Here is an 18,940-nt window from a genome sequence, read left to right as displayed (position 1 = left end):
GTAATCCATAATGTTCTTCTGAGATGCCCTTTTAACCACGCACATTGCCGCCGTGCTGGCTTTGTGACGTGAGCAGCCTCGGCCCCAGCCCTGCCCTGGAAGGAAACCCTCGGCCTGCAGCTCCTGGCGACAGGGTCCCCGTCTGCTGTCCCGGAGCTTGGCACACAGTAGGTGCTTAGCAAGGATTTTAGTGGAGGCTAAATAGAGGCCGGCCTTGCTGAGAAGCTGGCCCTGCACGTGTCTTTCTGGGACGACCACCAAAGGGGAAACACAGCATGAGAGTCCCGGAGAAGCAGGCAGGCCCTGGCCCCCAGCTGCAGGGAGGTGGTCTGGGCTAGAGGGTCCGCTCCCCAAGCCGCTGAAGGGGTCCCGCAGGCCAAGGGCTGGAGGGACGCCTCTTCCTTCTAGATCACAGACTGCCACGCTTATTCCCCAGAGACCAGTGCTGGTCGGGGCCACTGGGGTCTCCGGCACCTTCTCACCTGCTTTTGCAGGAATATTCCACACGATCTTTCCCATGGCCTGTGCCTCTCCCACCCACTCACCCAGTCAGTCTCCAGGGGGATGTGGCTCCCAGGTCTGCACCAGCCGCCCCTGGGCCGCCCCTCACCAGCTACTCAGAAACAAGCCCCATCCCACCCCCACCCCCTACAAACTGCCCTGTTGATTTGCTCAACCACTGACCGCAGGCCATCGTTGCCCAAGAGGCTGGAGATGGCAGTGACTGGGGGGCCTGTGGGCAGGTTCAGATGGCCGAAGGTGGTGGGGGCAGCTCGCACTCGAGGTTCAAGCAGGGAGAGGGTGGAGCCAGGGGAACAGACCCGGAGGACTGAGGGGGCATCCTCGCAGACCCTGGGAAGGAAAGGCACAGACCCAGGGCCAGGGTTTCCGAGGGTCGGGTCTCAGGAAGTCAGGGACATCCTGGAAGCAGGACTCTGAGTGCAGGGGACCTTCTGAGTGTTTGAGCATGTGCTTACTCAGTGCGGGAAGGCAGGAGCAGGAACCCAGGAAGAGTAGGGAGGGGCAAGGTGTGGCTCAGGAGAAAGGAACTGAGGGCACCGACCAGGGTGGTGGGGGTAGGAGGGGTGGGGCAGTCAGATTCTGGAAGGATTTGGGAGATCCAGCATCATGGTTTGCTGATGGCTTGATGGGATGTGGGGGAGGTAGGGGAAGGATAGGGTGTGGGTACAGTGGTCCTGACTGGCCGTGGTGCCCACAGGCTGTATGTCCTGTGGGCCTTAGTTGCCATGAACTATGGTCCCCATGGGCTGTGGGTCCCCTGTGGGCTGTGAGTCCCCCATGAACTGTGGTCCCCCGTGGGCTCTAGTTCCCTATGAACTGTGGTCCCCCGTGGGCGGTGGGTCCCCCATGAACTATGGTACCCTGTGGGTTGTGGTCCCCTGTGGGCTGTGGTCCCCCATGAACTGTGGTTCCCCGTGGCACCCCTGTACATGTCGTGGTTGGGACTGCTGTCTCCCTGTGTCCTTCAGGCCCTGAAGCCCAAGCCCATCCAGAGCAGGCCCTGCCCCGGGACACCTCGCTGAGCTGGCAACCCTCACCCTCCAGGATCTCCAAGGAGCCCGCCCCAGGGGCCTGCTCTGGTGTTTCAAGAGGCAGAGCTAAGATTAGAGAACGCCATCCCCCAAAGATGCCCAGCAGCCTGGCCGTCCTTGTAGGCTTTTTCTGAATCACTCGCTTGCGTCAACCAGGCAGGCGTGCCCCCAGGAGCCATAAGGCCACGTTGGCCTTGAAAGTGGGAGGAGGGGGCTGGTGTTGAAAGGGGCTCTGTCCTCCACGGGGGCCTCAGCCCCAGAACAGCACACAGGGGCTTTGTTCTCCAGTCCCCGGGAGACCCCTCCTTCAGCTGGGGATCGTGGGGCGTCTGGTGGGACGGGACGCATCTCTCCAGGCTGCGGTGCGGGCCAGCCGGGCCCCTCCCGAAGTCATCACCCAAGAATCAGCCCGTCTGCCGGCCGCACCCCTCTCCCAGAACCCTGGCCTCGGGGCCGTGCCCATCTGACCCCTCCCTGCCCCTGCCAGTGGCCAGGCCAGGTCGTGCAGCGCACAGAACACACGCGGGTGGCAGCGGGGAGGCTGCTGGAAGAGCCACGTCAGCCAGGGCCTGGGCGGGAGGGCCAGCGCTCTGTCTTTCCCTGGGAGCTCTTTTCCTCCCCAGTTCTCAGTGTTTTCTGACGTTTCTTCAGGACACGCGCTGGGCTCTGTAACAAACATCGTGTTAAGCCTTAGCAGAAGGGCCCTGCTTGTCGGGTCCCCAAAATGCTACAGCCTCTGCGTCTGGACCCCAGCCCCCTACCCCGGCCTCCCCACCCCTCTGCCCCACACCGGTATTATTCAGAACCCTTTCCCCCAAGAGCAGGTCACATCTTCCCTAGGGGTGCTGCCTGGGGGCAGTGCAGGGCATTGTGGGAGAGGGGTGCAGGTGAGGGTCAGCAGGGGGATGCCTAGGTGAGACCTGGGGGCAGGGGTCCAGGGGAAGAATGGGGGGGGGGGGAACTGCAGGTGCACATGTCCTGAGGCAGGAAGGAGAGACTGTAGGAAGAAGGAGGTCTGTGGAAGCCTGGAGGAGAGGCCAGAGCAGACTGCCGGACGAGGCGCCCTGGAGACCCTGGGGTGTGTCCTCAGCAGGGCAGGGAGCCACTGGAAAGACCGAGCGCTCTGATACTGGTGGAGGCCTGTGGCGGGGGGCAAGAGTGTATGGGTCCAGCGGGGGGGTGAGTGGGGTTGGGGCCAGGTGGAGAGCGGGGAGGCAGGGTGGAGGGGCGTCCTTGGAGGCTGGGTGCACGGGCCGGACTACATGTGACAGAGGGAAGTGTCTGGCTCGCCTGGGGGCTGGGCTCTGGGCGTGTGGACTTACAGGGCCCTGGGAGAAGGGGGTCAGGGGAGAGATGGGGCTTCGGTTTTAGACACCAGTGGGGTGTCTAGGCCGAGCTGCCCTCTGAGCCGGGGGCTCTACGGGGTCCAGGTACAGGGAAAGCCTCGGCCCACAGGATGAGGGTGAGGTCGTGAGGTTCCGGGGTCCCAGACGTGCAGGAAACCCCCGACACCAAGTCTCGGTTTCTTCATCTGTGAAATGGAGGTAACAGTGCCGGACTTTCTAGCCCTCTAAGGGAGGTGTGATTAAATGGGGTCAAGTTTCTGACAGCCCGGGGCCGTGTGGCTCATGGCAGGGGCTTCACCCCTGTCATGCCCTCCCTGACCTCTGCCCACAGGTCCTCTCCCCTTTGGCGCTGAGCCCAGAGCCCCCGGGGCTGCGGCCGGCCCGAGGCACCTCTGAGACGCCGGCCCCGGTGAGGCTCCCTTCCGGGTGGACGCTCGGCCCGCAGACGGGGCGGGTGGTGCAGCCGGTCCAAGGGTGGCCGGGGTCAAGGAGGCTCAAATCTGGGGAGATGGTGCATCTTCGAGAAACAGGAAATGAAGAAAACCACGTCTTCCCGACACACAAAGACCCCTTTGACGTGAGACTCCGTGGCAACGTGTAGGACCCAGTGAGGCATTTTGCTCCTGGAAGGACATTCCTGACATTAGAGGAGAAAAAAATGCTTTAGGACCCGGGGCTTTTCAACCGTGAAGAATAATCATCTCATTGTTACCGAGCGCCAGGGAGTGGGAAATATTTTCAGGTACAATCGGCCAAATTACGCCTTGCGGCTCTTGGAAACACGAAGTCCCCGTGGACAAGCCGTAAGTCTCCTGGGCCCACAGATGAGCCGCGGGTGTCACTTCAGCGTCACTGTCCCGAGTTCCACGAGAACCAGCTAACTCCCCAGGGAAAGCGGTCATTGTCCTCAGCGCGTGTTGTTGGGAAGATCCTGTGAATCTCTTTGTGCTGAAACAGTGCTAGCCTCCCAGGCGGGCGGCCAAGACGTGGGGTTCCGCGCGCCCCGCCGTGGGTCCCTCACGGGGCCGTCGCCACCAGCCCCTTGCTGTTCACGAGCCTTCGCCGGCTCTCCCTGAGACCCTCTCCCGCCCGGATCCCGCGGGGCTCCCGTCCCCCACCCCCGTCTCCCGGCGCTCCCCGTCTTTCCTCGCCTCTCTGCTCCACATGCTTGAGGAGCTGGGCAGGCCCCCGCGGGACTGGCCACCGTGCACCCCCCTGGTGTCCCTCACGGTCGGACCGGAGTCGGGGGAATCTGGCCAGCCCGCTGCAGAGCAGGGCGCCCTCTCGTCACCTCCAGCGGCGGCTCATGGTGTCATTTGAGCCAGGTGCTCTGACTCTGACCGCCCCCGTCAAGTCCCTGTGTCCCCCGCCCCCCGCTTTCTCTGTCGGAAGCCCCCGCTCCTGGCAGAGAGTTGGGCCCCACCTGCGGAGGGGAGGAGCCTCGGGGAGTGTGTGGCACGTGTTAAAACCAAGGGTGACGGGTACGGGTTTGGGGACATACTTTCAGGCTGTGCGGCCAGCTCGCTTCTCCCGCCAGCTCTGCCCCCGGCGCCCCAGAACCAGGGAGAGTTCGTTCTTCCTGCCCATCCGTCTATCCTTCGCCCCACGACCCTTCTATCCGAAGCACTGAGGATGCCTCCAGTGTGTGCGTGTCCATCCTATGAGGGGTCCGTGTTCCGTGAAAGCTGACGCGCACACAGATCTGCACGACCGCCGGGGCCGCACCCCGAAGTGCGCCTCCTCTGACCCGGGACCCCCGCAGCGCGGCCCGTCTTCCCCGTTGGAGCTGGTCTTCCGGAGGTGCTGGGGGCGGGGGCTGCCCCAGGGCCTGCCTCGGACTCCGGGGTCTTTGATGGGTTCGGACAGCTGGTGTTTTACAGTTTGTCCAGCTTTGTCTTGCCATGCGGTGGCAGCGAACTTCCTCAGCTGGGCCGGAGCTTAGCCCACGCCGCGGTCCCTGTGGGGTCACACGCTCGTCTGGCCCCAAATACAACACGACCCAGGACCGAAAGGCACACCGATCGTGGACCGAGCCCCCTGAGCAGGCAGATACCTTTGGACCTCTGACCTCCCTCGGCCTGGATGGGCCTCACAGGCTGCCCTGCCCTGGGGGGCTCTGCACCACGCCGGGGACGGGCTTGGCTCAGGAAGGCACGAAACCGGGCTGGTGAGGGCAGTTTGGAGCCCCCACCGCCCAGGCTCTGTGCCGCGGCCTCAGGCCGGGTGCCGCGGCTGTGATGGAGCACTCGGTGACCCTGCACCGGCCAGGGGGGACTCGAGAGGGCTTGTCTCCCGGGGACCCGGGAGCACCGAGGGTGGGGGTGGGGGAGGCCTGGGCCCAGGGAGCCGGGGCCCATTCTGGGGGCCGCGGCCCTCATGTCGGCTTCTATCCATGGAGAATCACCCCATCCCGCCGGGCTCCCGCGGCCCTGCGGGGGCCCTCCCTCCTCCGGTCAGCGGAAGGCACTTGTCCCGACGCCCACGTGCTCGGGGCTCCTTCCAGGCCCAAGCTCCGGAGGACAGGCCCACCTTCTCCCCAGCACCACCCCCGGCGCCCCAAGGGCCCTGCTGGGTCGGGTGGAACACACCTGAGCCCCTTGGCTCTCTTCGAAACGGGGGCACTGCTGTTAACTGAAGGGGTGCTCCCCTGAGGGGGGGCGTCGGCCCAGGAGCAGGACAGAGGCCCAGACCCCCCCCCCCCCCCCCCCCAGCCCCCGGTTGCTCTGTGTCCAGTAGGGGCAGGTGGCTCAACGGGACAATGAGGCCAGAAAGAAAGAAAAGCAAGGGCCAGGGGGTAGGGAGGGGCGGGGATCAGGAGGGGGTGGTTGTCACGGCCCGTGGCCCATGTTCCTCTGGTTGACTGTGCCGGCTGAGGACGCACCTCTGACCTCTGACCTGTTCCCAGAGTGCCCGGCCACGACAAGGGAGAGGACAAGGCCACAGGGGCGCAGGGGAGCGGCCGCAGCAGGTAAGGTGCTGCCTCAGACTTGGAGAAAACAACTTTTCTTTTAGAGAGAAGAATGCCTGGGGCGCCTGGGGGGCTCAGTCGGTTGGGCGTCCGACTTCAGCTCGGGTCATGATCTCACGGTCCGTGGGTTCAAACCCCACGTCGGGCTCTGTGCTGACACCTCAGAGCCTGGAGCTGCTTCAGATTCTGTGTCTCCCTCTCTCTCTGCCCCTCCCCTGCTCATGCTCTGACTGTCTCTGAAAAATGAATAAACCTTAAAGAAATTTGTTTTGGTCTTTTGTATTAATTTTGATGTTTAAAATATTCTGTTAAAGTATTGCTTGTTTTGATGACTGAGATTTTTGACATCTTTCCCCTTAAAATCTGCCTCCAGGCAGGTGTGGATGTGTGTCTCTCTCTGTGCACACATGTGTATGTGTCTGTGCACATGTGTGCCTGTGTGTGTGCACATGTGTGTGCCCCTGTGCGTGTCTGTGTGCACATGTGTGCGCGTGTGGGCACACGTGTGTGTTGGTGTGTGTGTCCATCACGTGCCCTATGGGGACGTGGAGGGTGGGGACAGCCCTGAGCCCAGAGCTGGAGGTGTGGCTTCTCTCTTGTTCCTGATGAACAGGGACGGGGTGGCTGACCTGCCAGGTGCAGGAAGACAGTGTGGGCCTCATCCACATTCAGGCCCCGCTGGGACAGACAGGCAGGCTGCCCGCTGTGTGCAGGGCTGTTGGCTTTATCGTTTGCCCTCTCCCTCCCCTCCCCTCCCTCTCCCTCCCCTCCCCTCCCTCTCTCTCCCCTCCCATTCCTTCTCTTCTCCCTCCCTTCCCCTCCTCTCCCCTCTCTTCTCCTCCCCTTGCTTCCCTTCCCCTCCTCTCTCTCTTCCCTCCTGTCTCCTCTTCCTCCCCTCTCTTCTCCCTCCCCTCCCCTCCCCTCTCCCTCCCATCCTCTCCCCTCTCCCTCCCCTCACTTCCCCTCTTTTCCTCCCTTCCCCTCCCTTCCCCTCCCCTCTCTCTTCCCTCCCGTCTCCACTTCCTCCCCTCTCTTCTCCTCCCCTCGCCTCCCCTCTCCTTCCCCTCTCCCTCCCCTCCCCTCCGTCTCCCTCCCCTCCCCTTCCTTCTCTTCTCCCTCTCTTCCCCTCCCCTCCCCTCTCCTTTCCTCCCCTCCCCTCCCCTCTCCTCCCCTCCCCTCCCCTCCCCTCTCCCTCCCCTCTCTTCTCTTCCCCTCTCCCTCCCCTCCCCTCCATCTCCCTCCCCTCCCCTTCTTTCTCTTCTCCCTCCCTTCCCCTCCCCTCCCCTCCCCTCTCCTCCCCTCCCCTGCCCTCCCCTCCCCTCTCCCTCCCCTCTCTTCTCTTCCCCTCTCCCTCCCCTCCCCTCCGTCTCCCTCCCCTCCCCTTCCTTCTCTTCTCCCTCTCTTCCCCTCCCCTCCCCTCTCCTCTCCTCCCCTCCCCTCTCCTCTCCTCCCCTCCCCTCCCCTCCCCTCCCCTCTCCTCCCCTCCCCTCCCCTCCCCTCTCCCTCCCCTCTCTTCTCTTCCCCTCTCCCTCCCCTCTCTTCTCTTCCCCTCTCCCTCCCCTCCCCTCCCCTCTCCCTCCCCTCCCCTTCCTTCTCTTCTCCCTCCCTTCCCCTCCTCTCCCCTCTCTTTTCCTCCCCTCCCTTCCCTTCCCCTCCCCTCTCTCTTCCCTCCCATCTCCTCTTCCTCCCCTCCCCTCTCCCTCCCCTCCCCTCTCCCTCCCCTCCCCTCTCCCTCCCCTTCCCTCCCCTCTCCCTCCCCTCTCTTCTCCTCCCCTTCCTTCCCTTCCCCTCCCCTCTCTCTTCCCTCCCGTCTCCACTTCCTCCCCTCTCTTCTCCTCCCCTCGCCTCCCCTCTCCCTCCCCTCCCCTTCCTTCTCTTCTCCTTCCTTTCCCCTCCTTTCCCTTCTCTTCTCCTCCCCTCCCCTCCCCTCTCCCTCCCCTCTCTTCTCTTCCCCTCTCCCTCCCCTCCCCTCCCCTCTCCCTCCCCTCCCCTCCCTTCTCTTCTCCCTCCCTTCCCCTCCTCTCCCCTCTCTTCTCCTCCCCTCCCTTCCCTTCCCCTCCCCTCTCTCTTCCCTCCCATCTCCTCTTCCTCCCCTCCCCTCTCCCTCCCCTCCCCTTCCCCTCCCTCCCCTTCCCTCCCCTCTCCCTCCCCTCTCTTCTCCTCCCCTTCCCTCCCTTCCCCTCCCCTCTCTCTTCTCTCTTGTCTCCTCTCCCTCCCTCCTGGCCTCCTGTTACCTGTGGCAGTCCTCACACCCACAGGGAGGCCCAAGGCTCTGGATGAGGAGGCCAGCAAGGAGTGGAGGCAGCCCTGGGTGCTGGCAAGTTCGAATGGTGGGGTACAGACTCGGGATCAAGGACTCATAGCAGGCAGTGCTCCCGTCACACAGCAGCCCCAGCCCTGAGGATGGGAGGTGACACTGCTGTCCCCTGGCACGGGGTTGCAGGCCAGGACTAGGCTCAAGCAGGGGAAGCTGCTGAGTCTGTCCCGAGTCCCATTCTAGCCAACTTTTGCAGACTTGGGCAGGTCCGGGTGGCCTCCGTTTCCCAAGGACACAGCGTGGGCCGGGGTGGGGAGGGCTCCCTGCCTGGCGGGCAGGATCCTTCCTCACAGTGCAGACGTCCCCCTGCCATGGGGCCCAGCTAGGAAGGGGGCAGCTGCGGTTCCCCGGGTGACAGCAAGCACCCAGCCCGGGCGATACAAGGGCTCCGGCACGTGGGGAAGATGCTTCTCCTTGGTCCTGGTGGAGAAGGATCCTGGGGGGACGGAGGCTGAGCTCTGGCTGACCGGGTTCTGGGCTGAGGCCGGGCCTCCCTCCGTCAGGACGCACCCGGTGCCTACAGCTGAGCCAGACCCTGCTCCTGGGCTGAGGCCTGAGAGCCCGACGCCGCCTCCCGCGGTCCCTGCGGTCGACTCTGGTCCGGCCCCGAGTGTAGGACGCAGCGTTGGGGCCCGTGCAGAGGCTGGGCCATCTGGGGGTCTGGCTTTGGGGGTTATGCCAGGCTGGAGGCAAATTTGAGGCTGCAAGGAACGTCTTTCAAAAGTGTCTAGAACTGGGCTGATGTCTCTGGAGAGTCCGTACCCACCGGGATGCAGAGAAACCTGAGCGAAATTAACAGGCACGCGAAGCTTCAGCTGTTTGGGTTTGATTTAGCAACGCTGGGGCACTGCTCGAACCTTCAGATTCCCCCGTCCCCTGTGCCCACTCGGCACAGCCGGATCTTCCGTCCTACAGCTCGGAGGTGACCCGTTTGTCTCCTCCACGGACAGCAGGTCCCCTGGAACCGAGGTGTCATGACCTGGGGTCCAGTCTGGACCAGAGTTGTCCCGGGGTCCGGTCCCCTGGTGTCACGACCTGAGGTCGAAAGCAGTCCCTCCCGGGCATTTCTTACCCTCGAAGTCTCCACTGGCCCTGTGTTAGGGCTGTAAAGGAGGAACCCTCTGGAATCTCAGATACGTAAGAGACTGCAAACCACCCCACGGAGACACCAGCTTCCTGCTGCCGAGCAGTCTGGAGAAGTGTCGCTGGCCACGGTGTTTTGTGCCCAGCATGTTTCGGGGCCATGTAACCTGCCTTCCTTCCACAAGCTGGGACAATTCCTCATAAGACAAGCTTCGAGGGTCAGAGCAAAGCCCTTTTTGTGGCTGCCACGGAGCCACCCCCTGTCTGCAGGAAATCCAGTGGGGGGCTGGGTGGGGGAAGTGGACCGTGTGTCCGGGGGCTGAGTTCCATTTTTTCTCTGCATCTTCCCCATAACTCAGAGCCTGCACATCGGATAATAAGACACCGCGTTTGTGGAGGGTCCTGTTTGCTCACACGCTCATCAGACCTGCATCGCTGACTCCCGCCTGTGAGGGCGGCACCAGGCCCGGGGCCTCTGCAGGCGCAAACCCCCCCTTCCTAGCCTGGACGACCGTGCGGACCCCAGGCCGAGACGCTGGCCTCTCCTCTTGGGTCCCCCAGAGCTGGGACTCTCACAGCTGATTGTTCCCCGGGAGCTGCCCTGCCAGGCCAGGCCACAGCCCGAGCTCATCTCCTCCCACCTGCCTCCTGGCCCTGCCCAGCGCCCCAGACGTGCCTGTCCACCACTTTGCATTGGCTGTTCCCTCCCTGCAGTGCTGTTCCCCCAGCAATGCGGGCCCCTGCCTCACCTCCTCCAGTTGCCCCTGGGGCTCCTCGGGGAGGCCCCATGAAGACCCGTGTAGAATTCCAGAGTCCGGAGACCATGACGGGTGAAGGATACGACCAGCAGCTGCCGGCCTGTGGGTGTGAGGGTGGGTGTGAGGGTGCCGCCTTCTGCATGGCCGAGGGAGGGAGGTTCGCGGGGGGTGGGGCTGGGGGGGCTGGGGGAGGCTGGGGCATCGCGGAGGGAGGGGTTCGCGGGGGGTGGGGGCCTGGGCGGTTATGTTATGATTTGAAAGCAATGCCCCTTCTCCCTCAGGATGAGTGGTGGCCGATTCACCCCGCCAGGCGCTTGGCGGTGGATTCCATGGCACAGGGTCCTCTGGCTGGTCCGATTTTCATAGAATCCGCCCCAGAACCTCTGCATCTGACTCCGCTTGCAGAGAAGGGGTATAGTCATGGGTCTTTTCGGGTCACCAAAGCACCTCGATTTGGGTTTGGGAACTTGCACTTTCTGAGAGAACCGTGCGTGGACCTGGGCTGCGTGATGGCGAAGCTGTGGCTCCCACCCACCGCGCCCCTGCCCACCCTCCACCCCTGCCCCTGCCACCCCCCGTGCCCCCGCCTGCCTCCCCCATGCCTCCCCCAGTCCCCCAGCACCTGTTCCCTCCCACCCGTCCCACTCACCCCACCTGCCCCCCACCCGCCCCCCACCCCCACCCCCACCCCCGCTCCACCCGCCCCCTGCCCCTCTGCTGTGGACAGCTCTCAGCTTTTCCCCCCAGGTTGTTCCCTGCCGACTGAGACTCCACTGTGAGTTTTACCCCATTTGTGTTGGTTTTTGTCTCCACGGCTCCCATTTCTTGGACTGCAATCATGGCTGCAAGAAAGTGTCCCAGCTTCGCCACCCGCCCGGGCACCAGCGTGTGTGGGATGTAGGGTTTCAGGCTCCCAATCACTCCCCTGAGAGGCTCTTTCTTGTCAAGGGGAACGGACAGGAGCTGGGTTGGGGAGGCAGCATGTGGGGGTCCTCCGTGAAGTCTCCCGGGGACCGGAGACCCCCCCCACAAGGCTTGACGTGGCTTGGTCTCGTCCCTGCCTACCGCCCAGCTCGGGGTCTGCAACCCACCCCCCGCCTGCCCGCGGCATCCGTGGGGCCCATCCCCCCTCAGGGGCAAATGCTGATCCCGTCCTGCTTTCCAGGCGGACGGTTCCAGAAGGGCTGAGTGGAGCCAGCCTGTGCCTCCGAGGGACCTCGGAAGAAGCCCCACGGGCCCCAGGGACAGTGAGGGGTGGGGGGGATGCAGGACAGCAGGTGCCAAGTGGCAGGGCAGCCCACAGGCGAGGAAGCTCGGCGTCTCCGTGGCCCAGAGGGAGTGACTCCGTGACTTTGACCCCATGGGGTGAGGTGGGGTGGTGGGGGCAGGAGCCGGCCTGCAGTGAGGATCCCTACCAGCACCCGGCATACCTCACCCCTGTGCAGGACCCCGGGGTGGGTTCTCAGCGCCCGTCAGAGCCGCCCATTCAGAATGGCCCAGGAAACCCCGGCAAGGTTCGGGAGGGAGGAACACTCTGGAGGGTCCGATGGTGCGGTGGCCCCTGTGGTCTTGAGTGAGTCCCTGTCCCCACCCCTCTGCGGCCCAGGCCAGGTGCCTGCTCGTCACAGACCAACCTGAGGGATGGTGGGCGGCCCGTCACGAGCCCCCGCGGGCCCGACTGCCGTCCACTCACATCTTGGGTAGCAGCCTACCGCGGTCCTGATTCTGCCACATGACACGCCCAGGTGTCCCTCCCTCAGACCCCACCACGCATTGTGACCCCAGATTTCCTAGATGGTTTTCCTTAGCTGCTGTGACACAGCTCTGAGCCTCCGGCGAAGGGACCCACAGGGTTTTCCGGTTGGAGATGCTCGTCTGGCCCATCCTGGCCCTTTGTTTGCCAGCGCAGGGCCTCGACCCTCCGCGCACACCGTGCTCCCCCACCCCGTGGTTCCCAGCGCCCTGCGGACGTAGGCTTCCAGTAAGGGAGCAGGGGCTTCCTGGAGGAGGGGGTGCTGGGCGGGACCTTGGGGGGAAGGCGCCAACTCTGTGGGACCCTCTGCTCTTGTGGGCATGTGCAGCAGTCACGGCCCCTCTGGCCTCCGTTGTCCAGTGGACCGGCCATCTCCCCGCGGTCCACGTGGTCTGGACTGGCTGCCACCAGGCGCCCCGGCCCTGAGGGTCAAGACCACTCCCGTGGCTGCTGTTCTGCCGCCTGGCTGTCCAGGCACGGGTGCCGGGAGCCCCCAGGACACAGGCTTGGCCAGCCCGGCTCGCTCACCTCGTGCTGCCCCCAGACTTCCATGTCCACAGGGTGTTCCCCGCGGTGGGGACAGGTGCGGCTCCCATGCCCCTCCGGCAGTGACCGGCTCCCACCTCCTGCACTCCCCCAGGGGATGTCAAGTGCTCTCTGGTCAGCCTTAAATCTGTGATGTGTCATCAAGGCTTCCAGACAAATGGCCCCGAGTACAGTGAGTCAGGTCATCTCCCCTCGAGGCACGACGTTCAGAAGGCTCTGTGGTTTTTACACCTGGGAGGAAAGAAAAGACAAATACCCCAGGTGTGTTCGTTGTTCCAAAAAAGGAGAGATTCGTGGCCGCAGGTATGTCTGGAAAGCCTGCCACCTGCACAAACCTTCTTGTGGAATTTGCCAGGAATGTTCCGTGTGGCGGTGCCTCGCGGCTGGAGGAGAGTCGGCTGGGCCCAGATGGAGACCTGAGAGCGTTCAGCCGGCGCGGTGCGGGCCGGGACCCGGCGGGGAGGCAGCCGCCGGCCAGCGCCCGTCTCGGAGCCCCGGGCGCGCGTGGGACCCGCTGGCCCCGGTGACCGGGGCGGGGTGCGGCGGCCTCAGCGTTCCGGCCGCCGTGAGGACAGGACAGGTGTCCGTCGACATGGGACAGCTTGTGACACAGCAGGCAGCTGACACGCCTGAGGGGCTACACGCGCGCATGCACATACATGCACGTGCACGCACACGCACGTGAACACACGCACGCACACGCATGCACACACGCTCACGCGCACAAGCACATGCGCCCACTCACACATACGCAGACACATGCACGCACACACGTGAACACGTGCACATACATGCAATGCACACGGATGCACGTGCACACACGCACACGCACATGGACGCACACACATGCGCACGCGCGCAGGGTCTATGTCACACAGACCTGCCCTGCCCTCCTGTGGGTTCACAGGACTCGAATGTATGGAAACACACGTGTTTGAAAGAAGAGAGGGCACCGTACTCTTGGTTCTAGGCGGTTCTGGGCCCACGTCGACCCAGGGGCAAGATCGGGCCGAGGAAGCGCATCCACTCTTTTCCCCTGGTGCCTAATTCGTTGCTCCCGCTTGCCTGGTTCATCAGCCTTTTCCTCCTCAGTCCCTTTCGGTGGTTTTCTTATCAATGCTCACGTGCCTCCTTACACGTGTTCACACCCAACTGTTCCCCGCTTAGAGCAAAACCGTGTCTTGGGTAAGCATATCACGTGGGCGGCAGCTTAGACGCTGGTCACGTGGCCGTTTTGTTTCGGCTTCGAGAAAAACCGCAGTGGGTGGCAATGGGGCAATAGGAGTGGGGTGACGTTCCCGTGGGCCCCGTGAGGACACACGGAACGTGAGTGACCGGGAAGGGGCCGCCCCAGCCCTGCCGGCCCCCCGTCTCTGGCCACCAGAGCATCGAGCAGCATGCTTCTGTTGTCAATAAGCCACCTGCCCACATGGGGCACTTTGTCCCAGCAGCCTGAGGGGACCAGGGCCATTCAGGGGAATGGTTTTGTGTATTGTAATAGCATCTGAGCTCCTGCACATTCCTGCTTCTAAGCTGAAGGAAAGGGAGAGTTATGAGCTGACAAGTCATTCACAAAATGTTTGAGGACCCACATCAGGGAGTGAAATACCCAGAGCAGTGCAACATGCCCAGCCTTCTTACCCCATAGGACGTTCCCTAAGCCCGTAGGAAAGACTCCAAATCTGACGTTTAAAACAGTTAATATTAGCACTGGGAAAAGCCACGTGGGGTTTATTAAAGATGGGGAAGGGGTGCCCGGGTGGCTCAGTCGGTTGAGCGTCCGACTTCGGCTCAGGTCACGATCTCGCGGTCCGTGGGTTCGAGCCCCGCGTCGGGCTCTGTGCCGACAGCTCGGAGCCTGGAGTCTGCTTCCGATTCTGTGCCTCCCTCTCTCTCTCTGACCCTCCCCCGTTCATGCTCTGTCTCTCCCTGTCTCAAAAATAAACGTTAAAAAAAATGTAAAGACGGGGACTCGGTTTGGCCCCCTAAAAACTCTGCCGTTGGTAGACTTCATTGGTTTGAGGAGAAAGCGAGGGCGCCTACGGGCCCCTGCCCCAGCCTCGTCCCACAACGGCCCCCGCGTCGGCCTGGAGGGCTCACCCCACCCAGAGCACACGGACACCTTGCTGGAAACCCAAGTCCACGGCTCCCGGCACGCGTCACCCTTCGTGCCCCACACTCTGAGGGTTTTGACAAATACCCACCAGTTTGGCTCCTGCCTGTTAGGTTGGAGACAAAACGGGGCCTGACAGACTGCATGTGGGGCTAACAACCTCTGTTGCATTTTTCCTCCCGAAAACATGAACCTTGGAAGGAAACGTTTCAACAACCGGCTGCTGTTCTGCATTCTGGGCGCGTCCACGAGCGTGTTATCTTATCTGCTCGGGCTGTGTTGCCAGTTTGCAGGCGGGCGGCTCAGGGCTGGTTCTTCCTTCTGAGAGTAAGCTCATACTCCAAAGGGAATCTTCGGTTCAGACTGCAGCTTGGCCTCCTGGGAGCGTTTCAGGCCTCTCTTGTGAACACAGGCACCCCCGTCCGTGCGCTGGCTCATTTGTCCGTGCCTTCTGCCCCGGTGCCCGTCACCCCACAGACCGAGGGCTCGGCCCCACGTCTTCTCAGAAAGCACGAGCGGAGGTGAGCTGGCCGCCGTGGTCAGAGCCAGCACAAGGCGCACACCCTTGTCACCTCCGGTCCCACCCCCTGTGGCTCGGGGCCCTCCCAGGACGGGAAAGGGGGAGGAACAGACAGCGGGAGGAAGAGACCAGCAAGTGGGGGACCCCCCCTTTCATCCGAGAAGTCGACGGCCCCGCTGTCCCTGGGAATTTAACTTTTGCTCTTAAAACTTGCTGTTTTAATACTAGCGTGGACACCAAAATCGTAAAATGTGCCATCTGTCTAAATGAAAATTCCCGTATCGTTGACATCATTTCCTCCGTGAAAATCGCAAGCTGCGTACCACGCTGGAGTGGCTGTTCTTTCAGAGTCGTCTGCTCCCAGCATACCTGAGGTTGACACAGAAAAAGTACTTAGACACGGAAATGATGTTTTCCTCCTAATTGTTCCAGTCGCCGGAAGCTTGGGAAGCAGCCCGTCTACGGGGGCAGGTGTCCCGTTCTCAGAGGACCCCCGGGCATGACCAGTCCAGGTTCGCCCCCGTGGCACCTTCCCAGGGGACAGCAGCCGATGCCGGGCATTGCCCGGGGACCTTTGACCCGCCAGCGGCACAGGTGACGGGGCAGGCTGGGCCGCACTCACCCTGCCCCTCGATGTGCCCCTCCACAGCTGGCACATTTAATCTTCTCTGGGGACGGGAGGAGATACACCGGAGACACCTTTGTCCGTGAGGCCCCCAGGAGCTCGTACCGGGATCACCCCAGACTCCAGAATCTGTTCGCATCTGCCCAACTCTCAATCCACCCCTGAGACCTGGAGGCACCCTTCCGCCGGTCATTCTGGAGCACACGCGTGTGCACACGCCCGGCTGCCTGCCCTGACCCGGCCGTGCCTAGTTTACGTCCGCACACGCGCAGACCCAGCCCCTCTCTCTAAGCCAGTCTGTTCGCCATCTCCAGAGGGACCCTTCTTACTAAACCCACCCTTCTGTGGATTCCTTCAGGCTGCAGCACAAGTGTAGGCAGAGAGCCGTTGTGTCTGCAGAAAATCCACAAGAATCTGTAGATAAATGCTTAGGATTGAAAGTGAATGTAACATAGACACAGAGTTGGGGAGGGTGATAAAAATGTTTTAGGATGAGTGGGAAGGTTGCACAATTCTGTGAATATACTAGAAAATGTTGAATTTTATACTTTACGTGGACGAATTACACGGCGTGTGAATTATATCTTAATAAAGTTGTTATTTTAAGAAGTGAATTTTGCAAGGACACTGGATACAAAATAAATACACAAAAGGCCCATTGTATTTATATAGACCTGTGACAAATAATCAGGGAAATAAAAAGAGAATTTTAGGGGCGCCTGGGTGGCTCAATCAGTTGAGCATCTGACTCTTGATTTTGGCTCAGGTCATGATCTCACGGTTCGTGAGTTCTGCGGTGGCTCAGGGCCTGCTTGGGATTCTGTCTCTCCTTCTCCTTGCCCCTCCCCTGGTTATGTGCACGCTTTTTCTCTCAAAGTTAATAAATAAACAATAAAAAGATAAATAAAATAAAATAAAAAGACAATGTCAAAGTGACATCATCTCCATAGCATCAAAAACGTATCATCTGTAATAAGTCCAATGAAAGGTTCTGGAAACTATAACACATTTATCAAGTAGGTTTAGGAAGACCCAAAGACAGGAAAGGAGATGGTGTATTTATGGATTAAAAGACAAATGTTACAAAGTCATAAAATTGGTCTAGAGATGCAACGTAATCTCAGCTAAAATCCCGGTGTGGGGTGGGCTGGGGGAGGAGGCACACTGCCAGGCTGATTCTAAGGGTCACGTAGAAACACAAAAAGGAAGAATGGCCAAGACAACCACGCGGGAAGACCTAACAGAGGGTCTACACCACCGGTATGAAGACTTGATACAAAGCTTCAGTCGTGAACATTGGGCTACAAATAGACCAAAGAAATGGAACGAAAGGTCCAGAAACAGACACACAGGTATGGGATGCGTGCTTCGTAACTAGCGTGGATTATAGAGCAGGAGAAAAGGAAGGTCTCTAACCAGTAGCCCCAGGTTAACGGATACCCATTCAGGAAAAATGAAACTCGTACCACACACAAAATATCCATTCCCAGCTGGCCTGTGCGTGTACACGTGAAAGTCAAGGCACAGACGCTTCCAGAACGTGATGTGTGTGTGCGTCCCCGGAAAGCCTCAAGCCGTCAGGAGTGACAGTCCTTTCAGGGAGCACTAAGGCCCTGGGCGAGGGAGGAAGCCAGGCGCGGGCTGTCCTTCCTGTTCTCAGTGCCTGAGACGCACCTGTCTCTGCTCACTTCTACATCGCCCGGATGAGTGACTCCTGAATTTAAGAATGAGGTGTGCTTGAGTGCATACCACACACACACACACACACACACACACACTCTGCACTGGTACACACACTCACATCCGTGCACACACACAAATGTTACTTACCTCTACATTAGAGTGGCCCTGGCCCGAGGCAGGCTGGGGACTCCCCAGTTTCAAACCGGAAATCCTACACCCTGGGTCAACCCCCAGCCCCGGGTCAGCCCCCAGCCTCAGGTCAGCCCCCAGCCCCAGGGCGGGCCCATGGCTCTGGGTAGGCTGGGACGGTTGGTGGCCTGGCCGGGACCGAGGCGGCTTTCCCAGTTCACACAGCACACGCTGGACTCTTCTGTGCACCCGCACGCTTAGAAGTGAGGTGCTGTCGCCGTTTTAAGGGACCGACCGGTTCTCCTGCTCCATTTCTGCCCCAGGAAAGCCCAGGTGAGGAGGTCGAGGGAGGCCCAGCGGACTGATGGAGTGGGGCTGAGTCACATGTACTTAGTGTACCCTCGCTTGGCCAGGACAAGCCTTGAAGAGTTGGGGCTTCTCTGGGCCCCCCCGGGCCCTCTGGGCAGGCGCGGTGTGTGTGCCAGGAAGCACGTCCCCGGGGGCCAGAGCCGCCCTCGGCACACTCCCTGGGCCTGGGACAGCCACGGCCAGTTGCGCTGCCCCTGCCCCACTGGGGCCGGTGCCCCTGCCCCACCCACATGTCTGCTGGGGGTTTCTCCGGTGGGGGGGGGTGTGTGTGTGCTCTGGGCGGGGTGCTCCCTCACCCCCTCCTCCCCTCCCTCAAGCCTCGATGGCTTGCCCTGCACGGGGCACCTGCTGGGGCAGGTCTGGCCGCACTCCCATTGCGTGTGTGAGGTCAGAGAGGGAGCCAGGGCACAAAAGGTGAGGGGGTCGGCACCTGGGAAATGGCGTGCAGGGGAGCGGCCAGGGACACTAGAGCGAGGCCGTGTCTGCCCCCAGTTCTCCAGGACTTCTGGCCACACTGACCCCCGCTCCAAAGACCAGTCCTGAACGTCCTCAGGATGCGGCTGACAGTGGAGCTCCACCGATGCCACGTCCCCCGATGCCACAAGTGACTGATGTCCGTGTCCCAGGTCTGGGGACACAGGGAGTCCTCCAGCCAGGCCCCCCGAAATCGAGCCACGTTGCACCCTGCGGGGCAGTGGCTCGCTCTGGGGCATCTCGGGGCAGCCGAGCCCTGCTCACACCCACAGAGGGGACCCAGGTCCCGTGGGGGGCGAGGCATCCCAGCCCAAACGTCCAGCAAGGTCTCTGGCTGACCCCATGCAGGACACCAGCCAGACATGGGTGACAGCTGGAGGCAATGTAGCCGGACAAGTGTGCATAGAGAAATCAGAGTGTAGGACCAGAGTGTTATCCAAGACGGAGGTTGCTAGAAGCCGGGAGCAGAGCAGAGGCCTCAGGTCCAGAAGCTCAGCTGCTGGGGGCCAGCGACGTGGGGACTGTGTGTGGGCACATGGTGGGCGAGCTGGCTGCGCTCGGTCCCCTTGGCTCGCGCCGGCTCACGGCTTCGGCAGCCTGAGGGTGGGGACACGTCCGGACTCGTGCTGGACGCCCGCCAGCCACGGCTCTTCCCCGACGGCAGGCAACCGGAGGCCCCGACGTCCTCGGGGCACCTCGGGCC

This window comes from Panthera pardus, unplaced genomic scaffold, assembly GCF_024362965.1.
Source record: "Panthera pardus isolate Hobbes unplaced genomic scaffold, ASM2436296v1 HiC_scaffold_16, whole genome shotgun sequence".
NCBI classification, from domain to species: Eukaryota; Metazoa; Chordata; class Mammalia; order Carnivora; family Felidae; genus Panthera; species Panthera pardus.
The sequence above is the reverse complement of the archived record's forward strand: the minus strand, read 5'-3'. Positions refer to the sequence as shown.